Raw genomic sequence first — 18037 nt, forward strand, 5'->3', positions numbered from 1 at the left:
GCTACTGCAGAAACTTAGGTTTTAAGAAATGAAGATCTTGCTAAGTAGAAAGGTTCCATGGGCAGAAATGTCTGCAGTTCTGCTGCCCACCAGGAGCCTTAAGATAGGAGCAATTGCCTTGGAAATTGGAAGCAATTATTCCTGTTCCCAGTGATTTTTTATATGGTTTTAATTCTAAAATTGCTAAATGTAGCTCTGTGAGTAAGTTTGGCTGCCATTCCGTCTCAAGAATATTAAAAGAAGTGAAATGTAGGGCAAGTAAGAGAAAACATTGATTTCCAGAGATCAGAGACTTCCTTTAAAGAGGTGCGTGATGTCATCTGTTGAATGTTTGTACACATAGCATCCCAGTGTCTTTCCGTCAAACTTCCTGCCTCCCAGGTGTATGCATATTGCTGAGGAAACACATCCAAAGCCAACTGTTTAAGAGAAAATGATTCTTTATGGAGTAGTAAGCTCTTTTAGAAGACTAAAATAGATGTGGGAAATTTGTAGATGAATAGTCTTAGAGCTGCTTCGTTCTACCCCGTTTGCTTGTTCTCGTTACACAGATATCCATAAAAGCCTTGGATTTTGTGTCTATATAAAGATGGTATTTGTAATTGAGCTTAGTACTCTTTGTAGGGTCGGCATATTATAGGTTTCCCTCATAATGATAACAGAATCTTACATCAAGTGAACATGGAGGAGTGAATATTTGAACCATGTGTGAAGGAGGGAAAAAGAAACATAGTGGAGCTTTTATTTGCACTGTACAGCCGTGGATTATCTTTGCTGGTTGGATATTTATTTCAGAGTTTTGTGGTTTCTCATGTCCTGGATTATAGGGAGTCTTGTAAATGGGTTTCATATGGTAGTTGGTGACCCTGAAGGACTCTATTTTTAAGATAATGAACTTCACAATTTTAAGTCAGATCCGTGTCACTCAGAGAATGAAGTAATTTTTATTTAGTTATGTAGGATTTTATCAGGTTGGTTAATACCTATAGGAAAATAGAATATTTGCTTTGATTTACCTCTCTATCACCTTCACTTCAATATTTCACACAAAAAGAAAAGGATACATTTTGGGTCATATACACAGGCAGCGTTTAGTCTCTGTCTTGCCACCGAATGACACTTCAAGTTCTTTGAGATGTGAGAGATGTACAGACAGTACCAGACTTCCAGAACCTCGGGTTCCACTCAGCTCCTGAGTCTGCATCACCTAAAGGGTGCCCAAGACTTTGCAGCCACGAGCCGTCCATTTGCTGTGCCCCTGACTCATTACTTGTGACTGCTGACTCATCTAGTTTCATTGCTCTTGTGAAAACCAGTCTGCGTTTTATCATGTAATTCAGAAGTACCCTATTACAGTGGAAAGAGTACCCCACAGTGGCTACGTCATACAGAGAAAAAAAATCAGTTTTTCATCTTTCTGTTTTTTAAAAGTCTCCCAAAAATGTATTGAGGTAAGAAGCAACAGAATCTCCTTACCTTCAAAGCAGTAGGTTTTCCATTAGGCGGTCTAAGAAGGATTTGTCTAGACCAGTATCTTCAGATCCTTTAAACCATTAATTAATTCCTTTAAACCATTAGTATGCCCAGCCTGTGCCACCACTTGGGAGTAATTTGCCACCACTTGGGAATAATGTGTCCACAAACGGTAAGTGAAAGACATTAAGGGTACCACAAGGAACATATGCAATAGAAGTACACGTGTGCTCCTAGACAAGAGCGACATTTGTCATAGTTTATCCAGAAAGCTTTTTTGAACACGTCCCCAGTGCCAGCCTTGCACTAGGCAAGGTCCACTTCTTTGCTGCCCTTGTGGCCTATGAGTAAGCCCCTATTGAACAAATTTGTCACGTATATAGTAATTTTCTATCTACTTGGCTATCTCCCTGTTGAGCTCCTTGAGCATACAGACCAGACCTTACTCATCTTTGTTCCACTCAGGTGAAGCATACTCTTCTGGAATGTTCTGGGTAGCTAGTAAACTCCTTAAAGAAATGGCCTGTCTTTGTATCCCAAGGACTCTAGGTTATTACTTGGTACATAGAAGGAACCCAGTAGACATTTTGCCAAAGAAATGAATTGAATAAAATACAATTATTTTAGAATTGCTAAGACTCTGGGTGATACAACTGAAACCTCGCTTCACAAATGAGAAGACTCGGGCCTGGAGAGGTGGATTCATCTGCCCATCATCCCTCAGCACATTATTAGCAACTGGAATTAAAGCTAGATGCACTGATTTATAAATCAATGTTCCTTTCAATCTAAATTGGTAGCTGCCTACAGTTTGCTGGCATTACAGAAACAAACTCCATGAAAATCACCAAACTGGGGCGCCTGGGTGGCTCAGTTGGTTGAGCGCCCAACTTTGGCTCAGGTCATGATCTCGCAGTTCGTGAGTTTCAGCCCCCACATCAGGCTCTGTGCTAACAGCCTGGAACCTGTTTCGAATTCTGTCTCCCTCTCTCTCTGCCCTTCCCCCACTCGCACTCGGTCTCTCTCTCAAAAATAGATAAATTTTAAAAAAGCTTTTTTTGAAGGAAAAGAAAAAGAAACTCACCAAAATAATATCCTATGTATCTAAAGCTCTTTAGAGGTTACAAAGCATTTTTTAAGTTTATTCATTTTGAGAGAGAGCGTGGGAGGAGGAGGGGCAGAGAGAGAGGGGGTAAGAGAGAATCCCAAGCAGGCTCTGCACTGTCAATGCAAAGCCCTTTGCAGGGCCTTTCATGCAGGAAACCATGAGATCATGACCTGAGCCAACAAAAAGAATCAGATGCTTAACCGACTGAGCCACCCAGGTGCTCCAGAGGTTACAAAGCATTTTAATAAACACTCTCTCACTTGCCTCTTGTGTTACCTCGATGAGATCAGTAAAGAATACAGTATTGCTGTCTAACAGATAAGGAAGCTGGGGTTCAGAAATCCTAGTGACTTGCTCAAAGGGTAGGACTCAAATCCTTATTTCCTGATGAGGCCTCTTTCTTTCGGGCAGTTATCTTCTGGTGCTATGAGAATTAACTGATATTTCCAATGAGGGGTTTATTACAGAGATTACAAAGATTTACCATTCTCCCTCCTTTCCCCCGAAAAAATATTAGAACTGTGCAGGGCCCTTTGTAGAACACTCTAGAAATGAAGCTTATGTAGGATTGGATTGGCTGTGGATTTGGAATGGGAAGGAAGGTGGGCCAGAGTGATAGAGGAGGATAATCTCCTGGGATACAGTGGAGGTAAGTGAGGTGAGAACTTTTAAATGGGAAAAAATGCAGAGAATCAGCACAGGACTAAGAAAATGATAGATGTGTGTGCTCAGGGTCCAAAGAAAAGGAGATATCTTTGATATAAAATAGAATAGGTCCTTGTTTAACCTTCTTGGATTCTTGGGAAAATATTTCGCAGCTTAGTATGTCTCGTCCTTCCCATGGGCCAAGAGCTGCCCTTCCATTAGGCCATCAGAGCAGGCCTGCTTTGTGGTCATGCAAGGCACTGCATTTAATGCTCTGCCGTTGATCTCTTGAAAATCTTCACAACCGTTGAACACCAGACTGCACATTTTCATTTTACATGAGGCCCCCCAAAGAGGTAGCTAGTTCTAGTTAAGAAACTAGGGCTTTGGGGGCGCCTGGGTGGCGCAGTCGGTTAAGCGTCCGACTTCAGCCAGGTCACGATCTCGCGGTCCGTGAGTTCGAGCCCCACGTCAGGCTCTGGGCTGATGGCTCAGAGCCTGGAGCCTGTTTCCGATTCTGTGTCTCCCTCTCTCTCTGCCCCTCCCCCGTTCATGCTCTGTCTCTCTCTGTCCCAAAAATAAATAAACATTGAAAAAAAAAATTAAAAAAAAAAAAAAAGAAACTAGGGCTTTGCCAATTTTTCCCAATTAGGTAGGATTTTTTCCATCTTTTGCAGGTGACTAATTCTTTAGGATAGAAGAATCTTTAAGCCATGATGCATACTTTCTATAAAACAAAAATTAGATTGCAAAGAGACCAGCAGAAATGAAAACTAAGCAAAAATGGTAAGCCTAAAGTGATTCTGTTAAACCTTTACGAATCTGATAATGATCAGCAAATGATCATGTGTCAAGAATTAGGATTTTTGAAATGACCAATTAAGTCCTTTATCCTGAATCTTCACACATTGCTTCAACCATGTAGAGGAAGTGATTGCTCTTTTCATATTGAGAAAAGGGTTGTGGCTGAACAATCCTGAGAACTTGATGTGGGTGAAGATGCCCGGTCTCTTCTGAATAACTTACATCCTTACCCAGAAATTTCAAAGAGCCAGTATGAAATCATCAAGAGCTCTTGAGCTTACACAGCTGCCCCTTCTTGCCTGATGCCTGGAAGTTCTTTCTCTTCCCCTTTCTCCTGCTGTCCCTCGGTAGTGGAATCTTATCAAACTTTATATTACTGAATAATAATCATAAAAATAAAAACAACTTTATATTACTGCTCAGTTCTCTCTTGGGATGGTTTGGCAAAGAATGCGACGAAGAAAAATGAAAAACTGTTTATCTTCGTATTTTATCCATCTTACAGTATCTATTAGGACGGTGATAGAGAAAGTGTTTGTTGGGATTATTTCTGAAATTGATGTGGATATTATCCTTTATTGGGAAGCTCTGCTTAGTGTACACATAAAAGAATATCACTCCATTAACAGTAAACACAAGAAATTTCTGGGGGAAAAGTTTCTCTTCCCCTAGACTCAAAGTGTAAGTATTAACATTTATTTGAGTAATAATCGTATGGCTGCTTTGCAACTCTGCTCCACTGTGATCTTTTCTTTTCTGGCCTCGTGTTACACTGAATTCGGACGAACACATGTTCACCTATTTGCTTACTCATTGATAAAACAAAAGTATCAAGTACCTGCTAAATGTTGGTCATGGTGTGGTGGGGAGGAGGAAGGAAGCGCATATTTTACTACTCGATCATAATTAGCCCTGAGTTTCAGATGTATGTGTTTGGACTTCTTCAGTGATAGTGAAGCATTTGAAGACAAAATGTGTCTTACACACTTTGGACTGGGTATTGAGAACAGAATACGCTCCATAAAAAGTTCCTGGGTGGAATTCAGTTTGGAACAAAAGTAGAATTACTTTCGGACTTCCACACAAACTCAGGGACGCCTGCGTGGCTCAGTCAGTTAAGCATCCTGACTTCGGCTCAGATCATGATCTCACGGCTCATGAGTTCGAGCCTCGTGTCGGGTTCTGTGCTGACAGCTCAGAGCCTGGAGTCTGCTTCAGATTCCATGCCTCCCTCTCTCTCTGTCAGTCTGTCTGTCTCTCTCAAAAATGAATAAACATAAAAAAAATTAAAAGAGCTCAAAGGATAGGAGTCAGAGAAGGAAAAGGGCTGAGACGGGCACAGACGCGTGTTTCATAAAACAAGAAGAACTTGCCCGAGTGAAACTAGAGGGTTATTTTAGCTGAGCCCATAATGACAGAGAAAAAGAAAGAAAAATACCAGTAGAGGGTAGAAAATGTTAAGTATGTGAAGTGAAAGAATCTGGAGTTCTGAAGAAAAGCTTTAGCTGTGGAAATGAAAAGAACATTTCAGAGTTTTCTGAAAAAATAAATTAGAGGTTGTAATTATGCAGAGTGCTCTAAAGTCAAATAGAGAAGGGAGATGGCATTTTCTAGTAGTTGTTAGAATAAAGATTAAGGAAAAGAATCCATGGTGTCATGTTCCTCTTTTGTTGAAATGTTAGGAAGTTTTAAGAAAGGTTAAAGTAGAAGAAACAGAAATAAAACAAGAGGCCATAGATGCAGTGATGTCATTGATAAAAAAAAAAAAAAGCATACTGTAACTGGATCGTTGGCTTTGGAGGGGTCTTCCTGCCTATTTAGCAATGTCCCTATACCTAGCTGAATGGCGGAATCACCTGATGAACTTTTGAAAGTAATTCCAACATCCCTCACCTCCTACAGTGAATCTTTTAGAAATAGAAAGGAGGTGAGTTTGGCACAAGCTGTTATTAGTGAGTCCTTTTTAGTCCCTAGTAATTACCCCGTTCTCATTCTTTTTCTCTCGAGTTTCTATAAGCCGTCTATTTAATGATTCATCCAGGAACTTGAAACTCACTCTTCCACTATTTTTTAAAATGTATCTCCTCCCCTCCCCGATTACTCGCCCCGCCTTAAAACTCACGCCGTTTGGGGCGCCTGGGTGGCGCAGTCGGTTAAGCGTCCGACTTCAGCCAGGTCACGATCTCGCGGTCCGTGAGTTCGAGCCCCGCGTCAGGCTCTGGGCTGATGGCTCAGAGCCTGGAGCCTGTTTCTGATTCTGTGTCTCCCTCTCTCTCTGCCCCTCCCCCGTTCATGCTCTGTCTCTCTCTGTCCCAAAAATAAATAAATGTTGGAAAAAAAAAAAATTAAAAAAAACAAAACAAAAAAAAAAACCTCACGCCGTTTGTCTAGGCTTACTCTTCTGCCCTCCCCCGTGTCTTCCAGGCTTGCTCCGAGAGCACCACAAAAGTTCTATGGTCATATCTTCCAGTTCCTTCAGTGAACTTGGATAAGGTTCATTTGGGCCTGGAGATAGGAACCTAAAGAAAGCAGCTAGATGCTGCTCCCTTTTAGTCCTATCTCTCAGGCTTCAGTTCCTTCTTAATCTGTTGTTTTGTGGCCTGGTTTGAAGATCATTCCCTCTGATAGGGAAGGTGGGAGCGAACAGAATGCTAACAGTTTCTGTTCTCTTTTACTATCATCTGCTAATACTATAATATCTGCCCCCAGGGGGATGTGAATCATTCCTTGCATTCACTCTAAACATACGTTAACAATTCCTTTTATTGTCCTCTGCATTTTTCTCAAGCTTGAGCTCATTCTCAGATTTAACCCCTCCTGACACTGTTCTTAAGCCAATCCTCTTTGTATTGGTTTCTGATTGTGTGCTTTTCTCCTCTGTTGTATCATTCCTGTGTCATCAGCCACATGCCATTATTTACATCCCCACATCCTCCACTGCATTTTAACTCACCCATATTAACTTTACACTTTTATCGTCAACGTTTCATTGTTGGGTACCTCACTTCTCCCTTAAGCCATCTTTTTGTCTTAGACTCTGGTCATGGGACCGTATCATTTTTTCCTCTGAACTTTCAGAACTTTGCGTCCCCAAATCTTGAGAAGTATAGTCTGTGGCACAGCTTGCTTTAAAATTGGAAAAATGTCTGGGTCATCCCTAGGCCTGTGGAATCTGAAGCCCCCCGGGGTGGCTCTGGGAATCTGGAAATTAGTAAGCTTGAATGATTAGAAATGACTCTACCCAGCCGTTCTTTGTCTGACTCTTATGAACACCAAGTAGCACTTTCTTTGAAGTTTCCCATCACTTCAACTTTGCTTTGTTGGTAATTCCTCTCATTAACCCCTCCAATTTCTGAAAGACAAAATTGTCAGCAAATTAATATTTCATCTGTTGCTCTGCTTTTAAGAGAATACAACTTTTGAAAATAACTTGAATTTTTCTGAACACTACTATATCTTGCCTCCATGGTAATGACATGAAATATTATGGGAGCGCCTGGGTGGCTCAGTGGGTCGGTGACCGACTTTGGCTTGGGTTATGATCTCATGGTTTGTGAGTTCAAGCCCCGCATCGGGCTCTGTGCTGACAGCTCAGAGCCTGGAACCTGCTTCAGATTCTGTGTCTCCCTCTCTCTCTGCCCCTCCCCCACTTGTGCTCTGTCTCACTCTGTCTCTCAAAAATAAATAAATGTTTAAAAAAAAATTTTTTTTTAAATATTATGTATGTCCCCAGTCTGGTGAGGTTGTCCATAATGTATTTCCATTAGAATCCTACCATAAGAGTTCAGTTTTGTTTCTTCTTTTTGGACTGAGTGCAAAGAGTTGACTGAACAATAATCCTCAGTTCACAGCTCTCTCATTTATCCACCCATCCTTGTGTGAGTTTCTCTCCCCTCCTTTTATCTCCAATCCATACCTCTGTTCTCATCTCCTCTACATATACTTACTGTAAAGTGCTTAGTCTATATCCGTAAACAATTAAAGTGGTTTTACCTAGCTATTTTTAATTTACAGAAATGATATTTTGCTCTAAAGATCATTGTTTGATTTTTTCCACACAGCAGTTTTTAATGTCTGTTCTAAATAATTTTATATGAATCTAATTTATTCCTTTAATGATATTTTATGGTATGTATATTCTGCCTTTTACTTCTGTATCCCCTAACGATGGACGTCTAGGTAGCCCCCTTTCCTACCCAAAGGTAGTAAAAAAAAAAAACATCCTCTTCCATAACCCCTATTGCACCTGAGGAAATTTCTCTGGCTCAGAATCATGACCCACTGAATGAACTCTTTACTGCCAGGTAACATCCCCAGAATCATGGTGTTGATATATGTTTCCATCTCCTAAGGTCTTCACCTGTACTTGGTATTATCCACCTTTCTAATTTTTATCATTCTAATGCATATCAAGTTGCATTTTATTATGGTTTAGTATGGATTTCTCTTATTGCAAGCGAGTTTGGGCATCTTTTTATATGCTTACTAATTCTTCAGGCTTGTCATTCTATAATTTTATTTATCTCCTTTGACCATCTTTTTGGTTTGATTTCTTCTTTATTCTTTTGGGTTCTCCTTATCCTTATTAATTCACAGTCTTTTGAATTTGCCACTGGTATACATACCTCATAAAGCAAAAATCCTTAACTTTGAACTGGTCCAGTCCACCCTATCATTTTCAATGGAACTGGTTACAGTTTGGGCTTTTAGGCTCTTAAGAAATCTTTTTCCACTCCTAGGTCACGAAGATATTTTCCCTACATTTTCTTTTATTTGGTTGATGTGCTTACCTTTCATACTTAGGTCCTTAATCTATTTACATTCTACTTTGTGGTTTATAGCATAATCTAGGGATGTAGTAATCCAACTTGATTTTTTTTTTCTTAACGTAATAAAGACGTTTTCCCAGCACCAGCCACTAGAGAACATTATTCCTGTCCATGAGGATTGTGATGCCCTGAGACAACACGCAGCGCACTGGTCAAGGGCATGGGCTCTGGGGCCTGACTGCAGTGGTCTGAATCCCGGCTCTGTCACACACCGGCTTTGTGACATAGGCAACTACTTAATAGGACTCCAAGTCACAATGAAGAAGAAATGAGATGTTCCTAGGCATACTGAAAGTGCTTAGTTCTTGTTATTTATCAATATATAATTTTGTTGTATATATTCTTCTACATACATGGAGTCTATTACAGTTCTATTATTCTGTACTCAGTTTCATTGGTATCTTTTTTTTTTTCTTGTGCCAGTATATGGGATAACTGTGTCTTTCTAATATGTCTTATATACCTTCCTCGTTCCTTTCTCCTCCTTTTTTTATTTTCTTTTTGCAATCCTAACCCAGGATCACCTCAGTTTTGCAGATTGAGAAAGTTGATTTTGTCCATGTTTCCTTAGGTGGATGTAACTTGGACACCTGTTCTAGGGAATGAAAAAAATCTTGGAGGAAATTACTGCATAAAACAGATTGCCAATGTAATTTATTAATTTACAGTGGGATAGAGTACTGCCATGCCAACCTGGGTACTTGCTTTTCTTGATTACCTGCACATTCTTCTCTGCAGGAGAGTAGGTTGGCAAAGCATTTTAGAGTCAGGAGCTCATGGGACCAGAGAAGGTGGTAGATGGAAGATCTAATGTCATCACACCATATAGTTAGAGACATACGCGTGCTATAAAATATAGTGCCCAGAGTGGAGCTATACTTACCTGCCAAGTAAGGCAAAAAACCTGACCACTTCTTCCTCTGGACAGCGTCGAGGACACAGGGACAGATTCTTCTTTGTCCATTCCGCCCTCTGCTCCCACCCATGCATAGATTTCAGCAGAACACATTATTTCCCTCTTTGGGTTTATCAACACCATTGACTGAGCCTCAGCCATCTTCCCACATTCCAGCCACACTCACCTTGATTAGATTTCTAGACCCTGGATTTCATCCTGCCCCTTAAGGTAACATCTCCAGATAACTAATCTCATCTAATGGGAGTAAATTTTACTAGTTTAACTAGGAGAACGAGTGCAGGAGATTACCCATTGCCCTATTTTGCCTCCTACGTGTCACACATCATGGCCACATAGAATCAGGTTCGTTCTATCTGGCTGCTTTCCACACTCTCCTTCCAGGTCCTCTCTTACCCACTAAGCCCCCAAACACATTCTCTCCACTGTCCTTTAGTTGACTCCACCCTACTCATCTTCCTAGCTCTCCCCACACCTCAAGCCAGTCTTACTCTGTCTTAAATTAGTACCCAAGCTGGTGGCACTTTAGCATCTCAGCGTTGGAGGGACAAAGAATTGTGATCTTTAGAGTACTAGGTTATTTTAGGTTCAAACAGCTAGACCTTTTCTGAATGCATTTAAACCCATTTGCTATGGATAACCATTATCTAACCTACGACCTTGGGCATGTTTGCCGCATCAAAATTTATTTACAGAGATTCTTGGACAGAAGAAGCTGGTGACAATGAAAAGCAGCCACTACTAATTCAGATATTTTATATCAATTGTTTTTCTGACTTGACACACAAAATTGAGTCACAGCCTTAAATATAGGTATTATTATACAATTAATGTCAGAACAAAATAATAGCCTGCTCTATTTTGATTTTCACATTGCCATTGTATTTATAGCTATTTATTTCCATTGTTCAATCATAACTTACTTTGACTTCGTGTTCAATAGGTTGTGCAACAAATTTACAGTTAAATAACATTATGTCTCGTCTCAATCAGTCATGCTGCCATAATTCAGGTAAACAGACAATAATGAAGTAGACACAGCCCAGAATGTGTATTCTGTTCCTCAGGAAGCATCTTGAGAGGCTCAGGTCATAAAGGAAAATACCCCAGTCCCTTTTGTGATTTTTTTTTTCTATGCCATCTGTATTTGGGCATTCATAATCTTGTAGGTAGTCCATTAGACATAACCAGGGTCTGTAATTTTAGTCACATCAGTAGCCTACATTTATATACTTTTAACTTGTCCAAGTAGTCGCCTTCATTAGCTCACACTAGCTAGTTTATGTGACATAAATTCAAGAATGCATTATTATTGTATTTTGAAATTGGGAAACCAGACGTTAGAGGGAATAAGTGGCCTGCCTGCACTTTCCGGCGTTGAAATTAGAAGCCAGCTTTTCGGATTTCTGCCCTTCCCCGGTGCCTCTACACTCTCTTCCTGATGGTGGCGCTCTTCTCTCAGAAAATGCCACAATTCCTGTGCACTGCTGGGCCATGCTCAAGCCAACATTAGAAAGGTCTAGAACCTTCCTTGTAAATGCATATGGGTGAAATAGGCTTCCTTCAAGGATTGAAACTGGGGAGGTGAGGAGTCTCTCTAACCCTTGCCAGAGTTCTGGTACTTGGGTTTTCCACGGGGCCCTCTCCTTGCAGCCCAGGACACTGAAGGTGCTGTTAAAGGGCTGTGTTCACTGCTGAAGTGAATACAAGGAGCCTTTGGCAACAGCTTACAGTATACCTTTGTACGCCCTGTGATTACCTGAAGCTCAGCTGGGACCTCAGGAACTAGGAATCAAGAAAGATTTAACAGATGTCAGGGCATCACAAAACTTCCAGAACAGAGAACTGTTTCCAGAAGGGCCACCGCAGTGGGATGCCTTGACAGGAATCCCAGGCAGTATCAGGTGAGCATTGGAGAGGAGAGTGCTGCCCAGCTAATTTCATGGCTTTTCCAAGACTGGTCCTTTTCTGTACCAGGATCTGCCAAAGTAAAAAGAGTAAGATAAGGATCAAGTTAAACGAGGTAGAACATATAAAGCATTTAGTATAGTACCTAGCACAGTAAATCCTCAATTTCTCTTTGCAAGCAAGAAAGCAGAGAAGCACAGTTGCACAGAAATGAGAATTCAGCCTTGGGAAAAAACACACATGGAAGAGCAAGAAACAAAATGTACCTCTTTTCTGGAGCCCCTTCTCCTCCCATCTCCCAGCCCATGTCGTGAACATCATGTAGCCTCCCTGTCTGCAAGTTGAATGCATCTGTCAGTTCTAATATGGAGCTGAAATATGGAATTCTTAGAAATCTTCAAGTAAATCAGCCATGCCAGGATAACAGAACAAGGGAGAAAGTTTTCCATTTGTCCATTGACTTTATTTCAGGAGTTAAGAAAGTCAAGGCTAAATAAACTAAAGGCTAAAGGCTAAATAAACTAAACTTCAGACCAACCTTCAAGATTTTAAAGTCCCATAGGTTGGTGATTTCCTGTATGAATTTCCTAGAGAACCATTCGTGTTCAGGGCCCCCTCCTTTTATATCTCTTTTTTATTAGTCATGACGTAAATGAGAGACCTGGCATTCCCCAGTGTACTGTTTTCTCTGTCCCCTATTATTCAAGCCTAGAAATTACATCTGAGTCCTCCTTGTTACAGGTGACAAACAGCATTTGTTTTACATTTTGATGCAGTCAGGTTCTCAGGTTCCAGCCTGTCAAACAAGCTCCGAACGGCTGGTAATCTCCCAGACTTTAATCCTCTCCATCTTTTATTTGTGTGAAGGAAGTGCAGGGCATTAACCCTCTCAAAATTGCAAAGACTCATTCTGTTTGCAACTCTTGAATATCGTATTACAAGGCAGAGTGTGATTTTTATTGTCAACTGGAGTATGCTTAAATGAAGCATACAGATGCCTCAAGAGGGGCCACGAATTCCCTCAACACTTAACCTGGGCTCTGGTAACGAGGACACTTGCTGGCTAGGTAGGAATGTCAAGTGGCCGTGGCTACACTGATGGAGGCATACAATTAGTTTAATTATAGTACCTACTCCTATGTAATCATTTCTCAAGAAGCATGGACGGTTGCTCACTCTACTGGTAGTTTTTAAGTCTTCTGCACCGCAAGACTTCTCTTAGGAAGTTGGCTGTGGCCTAGCAGGTGTGACATTCTTTGCTGCCACATAGCATCAAACCACTTTGCAGATTCAGTCCCCACTTGCCTTCCCTTCTCCCTGCCCTCCAAGTATCACACCAGGGCCATATTTGCCCAAAGAACTTTGTTGTTGTTGTTGTTGTTGTTGTTGTTGTTGTTGTTGTTGTTTATCTACAGGAGAGGAAAAAAATTAATATCTTTTAGGAAAAAAAAACTTATCTTAATGATAGGTTGCTTTTATTAAATGTACCTTCTTCAGGGACCTTAATCTTTGCACCCAAGTATCTTAGAGACAACCAGCATTTATCTTTATAGAAGGATAGGCATTCCAAGCACAGTGTATTGCTACTCATGTCATTTATTATTTTCCTTTTGTTGTTCACACTGATGCAGTTGAGATAGTCTTTGGATGAATAAATTAATAAGCTCTGTTGAAGAAAAATGACTTTGGCTATATTACCACACATATGAATCACAGGGTGCAAATTCAGCAGTGTTTGAAATAGGATTTTTCTAGTCTCTTTGGGAAAGGGTAGAAGGAAAATGAGCAAAGTGGTTAACTCTTGTGGACTGTACTCAGTGGAAGGAAGTCAGTGACAAAATCAGCAAAGCAAGCAGAACAGGAGATTATTTATCCATCAATCTTTATCTACCCATCCATCCATCCATCCATCCATCCATCCATCCATCCATCCACTTGTACTTGGCTGGAACTCTATAGAATTCCTTTAAACTGCTCTTTTGCTTACCTCATTATATTCAACTTAGGAAACATTAAAATTAGTTGTACATTCCATAAACATTAATACACTGATGGAAAGGAAAGATAGCCCGTAAATTTTTGGTCGAAGGAGTTAGAATTTTAAATTATTCCTGAATAATCCCCCACAGACTGATGATCAAGTATAGACTCAACTCTTAATTTTGCTGTGCAATGCTTAAATGGGCACAGGTGAAGAATTCCCTACTTACATATGATGGCAAGCTAAGGTTTTGTTCCATCAGTACTTAACCATAGCAGCTTATATTTGTGAAGAGTCTTTTTCTGAAGAGTTTAAAATATTCTGTAATTCACTACCTTTTATGCGCGGGGACCCAGAGGAATAGAAATGTCACATCATGACTGAGGGACATAGCTAATGCCAGAACACAGCTCTCTTAACTTCCAGCTTATTACTTTATCTTATCTTGCTACCTGTCAGCATACTGATGACCCTTAAATCTGTCTCCTCTCAATGCTAAATTCACAGATATTTTTTTTTTAACTGTGACTGAATCTCAGTGGACAGAGGCAACCAAGGTATCTGGCATTTCATCACTAACCTTGTAGATTCTACATCCTTTGAAATTTTGTCTCTGCACCTGGGAGCATCCGAGGTGGCCCCAAGGCCATGTGCTTTCCCACTAAAAACTGCTTGATGCTGTATTACCAAAGGTGTCAGCAGCCATAACTGGGTCTAGCTTTTAGTTGCCACGGATTCCCTAAGGGTGCAGAAGACGAACCATCCTACTTAGGTCTGGGAGGCTATAAAGACAAAATCTGTAGTTCCATGTAACCATCCCTCTTCCCTACTGTGAATATCCCCCAATATCTTTGTCTACCAACAAGTGTGAACTGTCCCAGAAAGTTTCTTCTTGCTGAAAGCAGTGGCTCCTAGAAAGATGACCTCTGTTTCTACAACCTTTACTGATATCTACATCCAGTGTCTTGTATCTGTCTTCATGAATGATCGGAGGTATGTAAAACTCGGAAAATTTAGAGACATTTAAAAAGAGTGCTGTGAATATGATTAAAGGGCTTGTAAGTTAACCACTTAGGACCTACAATCCTAAAACTTGAAGGCACCAAGTTTATATAGTCGAGGGAAGAGAAAATAAAGAAGAAACATAATAATCCTCTACCAGTGGTGTTTACGTGATGAGTTACTCTGTAAAGAGTGCTGATCAGATGGTCCCCATCCTCCTCTAGGTGAGGGAAAGGCAGAGGAAGGGGATAGGTTTAAACTAAAGCATGGGGGATTTAAGTTAGATAAAAGAAAGAATTTCCTGACAATACAGTTCTTAAACTCTGACATGGGTTATCAAGAAAGGTTATGGAATCTTCTTATCTAGAGAACCTTAAAAACAACATCGATTCCCATCTGTCTGGGATAGTTTGGAACAGACAGCCCTAAAAACCTCTCAATGGATTAGATTATCTTTTAAGGTTCTTTCTAGCCCTATGATAAACAAGGATAACTGAGAGTATTAGTAAATGGCCAATCAGTAAACATTGCATGGCAAAACTATCTTGACCCTACAGATAACCAACATCACAATTACCAGTTTCAATGGGCTTATACTAAGACCTGCCTAAAAGTGTAAGAAAATCCAGCCATTTCTAGCAGTTTGTTGTTCTGCTATTTATTTTTATGGGGTGATTCTTATGTGTAGAGTGTTTGAGTTTATATAGCTAAATCAGCTGTTCCTTCCCTCCCTTTTTTAATTCCTTTTATTGTTTTACTGCTGAAATTTTCACAATGAAATTATTTCAGTTTTATCAAATGAGTTATAAATAAATAAGTATGGCCACTGTTGTGTTTATTTATAAGAGCAAAATTGTAACTTAAATATCCAAAATGAGGAGGTTTACCGCAGTAATTGTGGTATCCATAGGATGAAACATAGTGGAGCCATTAAAATTTTAAACTTTCAAGAACATTTCATTACCTGGGGAAATGCTTTATATGGGAAAAAATACTGCACAAAATTATATCCATGGCATGATTCCAAATGTCTTCATACAAGGAAATACAAATCTGGGAATAAAATGCACCAGTATTGGTGGGATTTTGGTGATAAAGTAACAAGAGCTTTTGTATTTTCCCTTGAAATTTTTTTTAGTCTTTTTAGATTTTCTGTAGCATATATGAACATCTCTTATCAGGTTAAAACGTTGTAATATAAAATAAGTTCAAATCTAATCTCATAGATACAGAGAACAAATTGGTAGTTGTCGGGGGGGAGGTAGTTGATGGATAGATGAAATGGGTGAAGGGGGTACAAAGTTACAGTTATAAAATAAATAAGTCATAAGGAAGTAATGTACAGCATGGTAACTATAATTAATAATACTGATTTGCAATTTGAAAACTGCTGAGAGAGGGGCTCCTGGGTGGCTCACTAGGTTAAGCGTCTGACTTCAGCTCAGGTCATGAGCTCGCCGTTTGTGAGTTTTGAGCCCTGCGTCAAGCTCTGTGCTGACAGCTCAGAGCCCGGAGCCTGCTTTGGATTCTGAGTCTCCTTCTCTCTCTCTGACCCTCCGCCTCTCATTCCCTCCCTCCCTCCCTCCCTCCCTCCCTCTCTCTCAAAAATAAACATTTTTTTAAAAAGTATTTGAAAGCTGCTAACAGAGTAGATCTTAAAAGTTCTCGTCACAAGAAAAAAAAATGTTGTGACCGTGTGGGGTGACAGGTGTTAACTAAACTTACTGTGACCATCTCACAATACATGCAAATATTGAATCATTATGTTGTACATCCAAAGCTAATGTTATATGTCAATTTTACCTCAATAAAAAAATTTAAATCTAAAAATTAAACATCGTATACTTTAGATACAAAATTAACATCCTCATTGTGGTCTTTTCATTGTTGCTCAAATATTCTTTTTTTTTTTATTAAAGTTTTTTTTAAGGTTTTCTTTCTTTTTTTTTTCTTTTTTTTCTTTTTTTTTTAGTATTTTCTACACCCAACATGGGGCTCAAACTCATGACCTTGAGATCAAGAGTCACATGCTCTTCAGATACCTAGGCACCTCTAATTCTAAAGCATTTATAGAACATTAGAGCCTTAGGTTTCTTACTGCCCTCAGAGTGGCACTATGTCTACTTTCTAATGCAAATTATCTACCTATTCTCAATTCATGGTGCTTGGGGGTTGTAAAAACAACAACAACAACAACAACAACAACAACAACAACAACAACAGAAAACCCGTAATGTTAAAGAGCTCTCATAACTCTCCTTTATCACTTGTCTTCCTCCGGACTCAGGGAATGAATCAGAAGTTAGCGTGCTTCGTAGCCCATACTTCAGTTCCTTCTCCTGGCAAAACACTCTAAAATGTAAGTTCCTGTGTTGTTAAGTTTGATGGGACTGTTGCATATTTCAAGCATAGATACAGCTTTATCTACTCAAATGCTTGCCCTCTCTTTTGCAGCTGCAAGAGAAATTCCGTGGTTTAAAGGCACTATTGGTGTGCAGTTATCTACTGAGAGGATTGTGTGCAATACGTTAGTATTAACATGCACAGCCTGTGATGAAATTTATTATGGACAAATTGTGAGTTTGGATTTTTACTCACTATCTAGTTCTTACCGTTTCATATGCCTGCTATCCAGTCTCTGCTCGCCATCATTACTGTTCCAATCCAGACATTTATTATCTCTCACTTGGGCTAGTGTTGTAGGCTCCTACCTGGTCTATCAACACCCCGCATCTTTCCGCTGTGCTCCATCTTCCAGCTGACAACAAGAATAGTCTTTCTCACATTCCAGTAGGCATGTCACCATCCCTCCGTAGCTCAACTTCACATATGGGATGAAATGGAAATTCTTTAGACAGGCCATAAGCTTCTCCATGTTCTGATCCTATTTGTCTCAGCACATCTTTAGTTTATTCCCTGGTTGTAAGTAATGTTTCTTCAGTCTGGAGCTGTCTCTTGACAATGGGGTTTGAAAGACCGGTGTGTTCTCTGTTTTAAGACCCACATCAAGTCCCCCTCTCCACCGGGTGAAGGCTTCTTCCACTTACAAAAGGAGACCTAAATGCTCCTACAGACAATCACGATGTAATTGTTTGTTTGCTAACTTTCTCACTCTGGGACACTGAGCCATTTAAGGGCTTAACGTTCACACCCTTAGCACCTTGGACAGAGACCGGGCTATACCAGCCGAGTATCTTTTTGTGGTTGAATTAACATGTTAACTAATAAAATGGCCTATAACAAAATAGATATTAGACACTTTTAAAATAAATAACCAATAAATGAGCTTTAGTCATTTCCAACAAGTCATAGCATAGACTTAACTTTTCCTGGCTCGTGAGAACTCCTAGAGACTTTGTCCCCTGAGACCT

General features: G+C 40.0%; 1 protein-coding gene and 1 long non-coding RNA gene across 2 annotated transcripts in view; one reads left to right on the top strand and one right to left on the bottom strand.

Moving 5' to 3' along the window:
• The window catches only part of PARD3B (par-3 family cell polarity regulator beta), a 1026938-nt gene that overhangs the window by 772644 nt on the left and 236257 nt on the right, over positions 1-18037 (top strand). The window lies entirely within an intron of this gene.
• Positions 5648-11518, bottom strand: LOC121030953 (uncharacterized). The gene is made up of 3 exons (XR_005790475.1): positions 8821-11518; positions 6404-7382; positions 5648-6147 (listed from the first exon to the last, which is right to left on the bottom strand). It is a non-coding gene; the product is annotated as an uncharacterized LOC121030953 (long non-coding RNA).

This window comes from Herpailurus yagouaroundi, unplaced genomic scaffold (genome assembly GCF_014898765.1).
Source record: "Herpailurus yagouaroundi ecotype Mexico unplaced genomic scaffold, PumYag 140, whole genome shotgun sequence".
In the NCBI taxonomy this organism is placed as follows: Eukaryota; Metazoa; Chordata; class Mammalia; order Carnivora; family Felidae; genus Herpailurus; species Herpailurus yagouaroundi.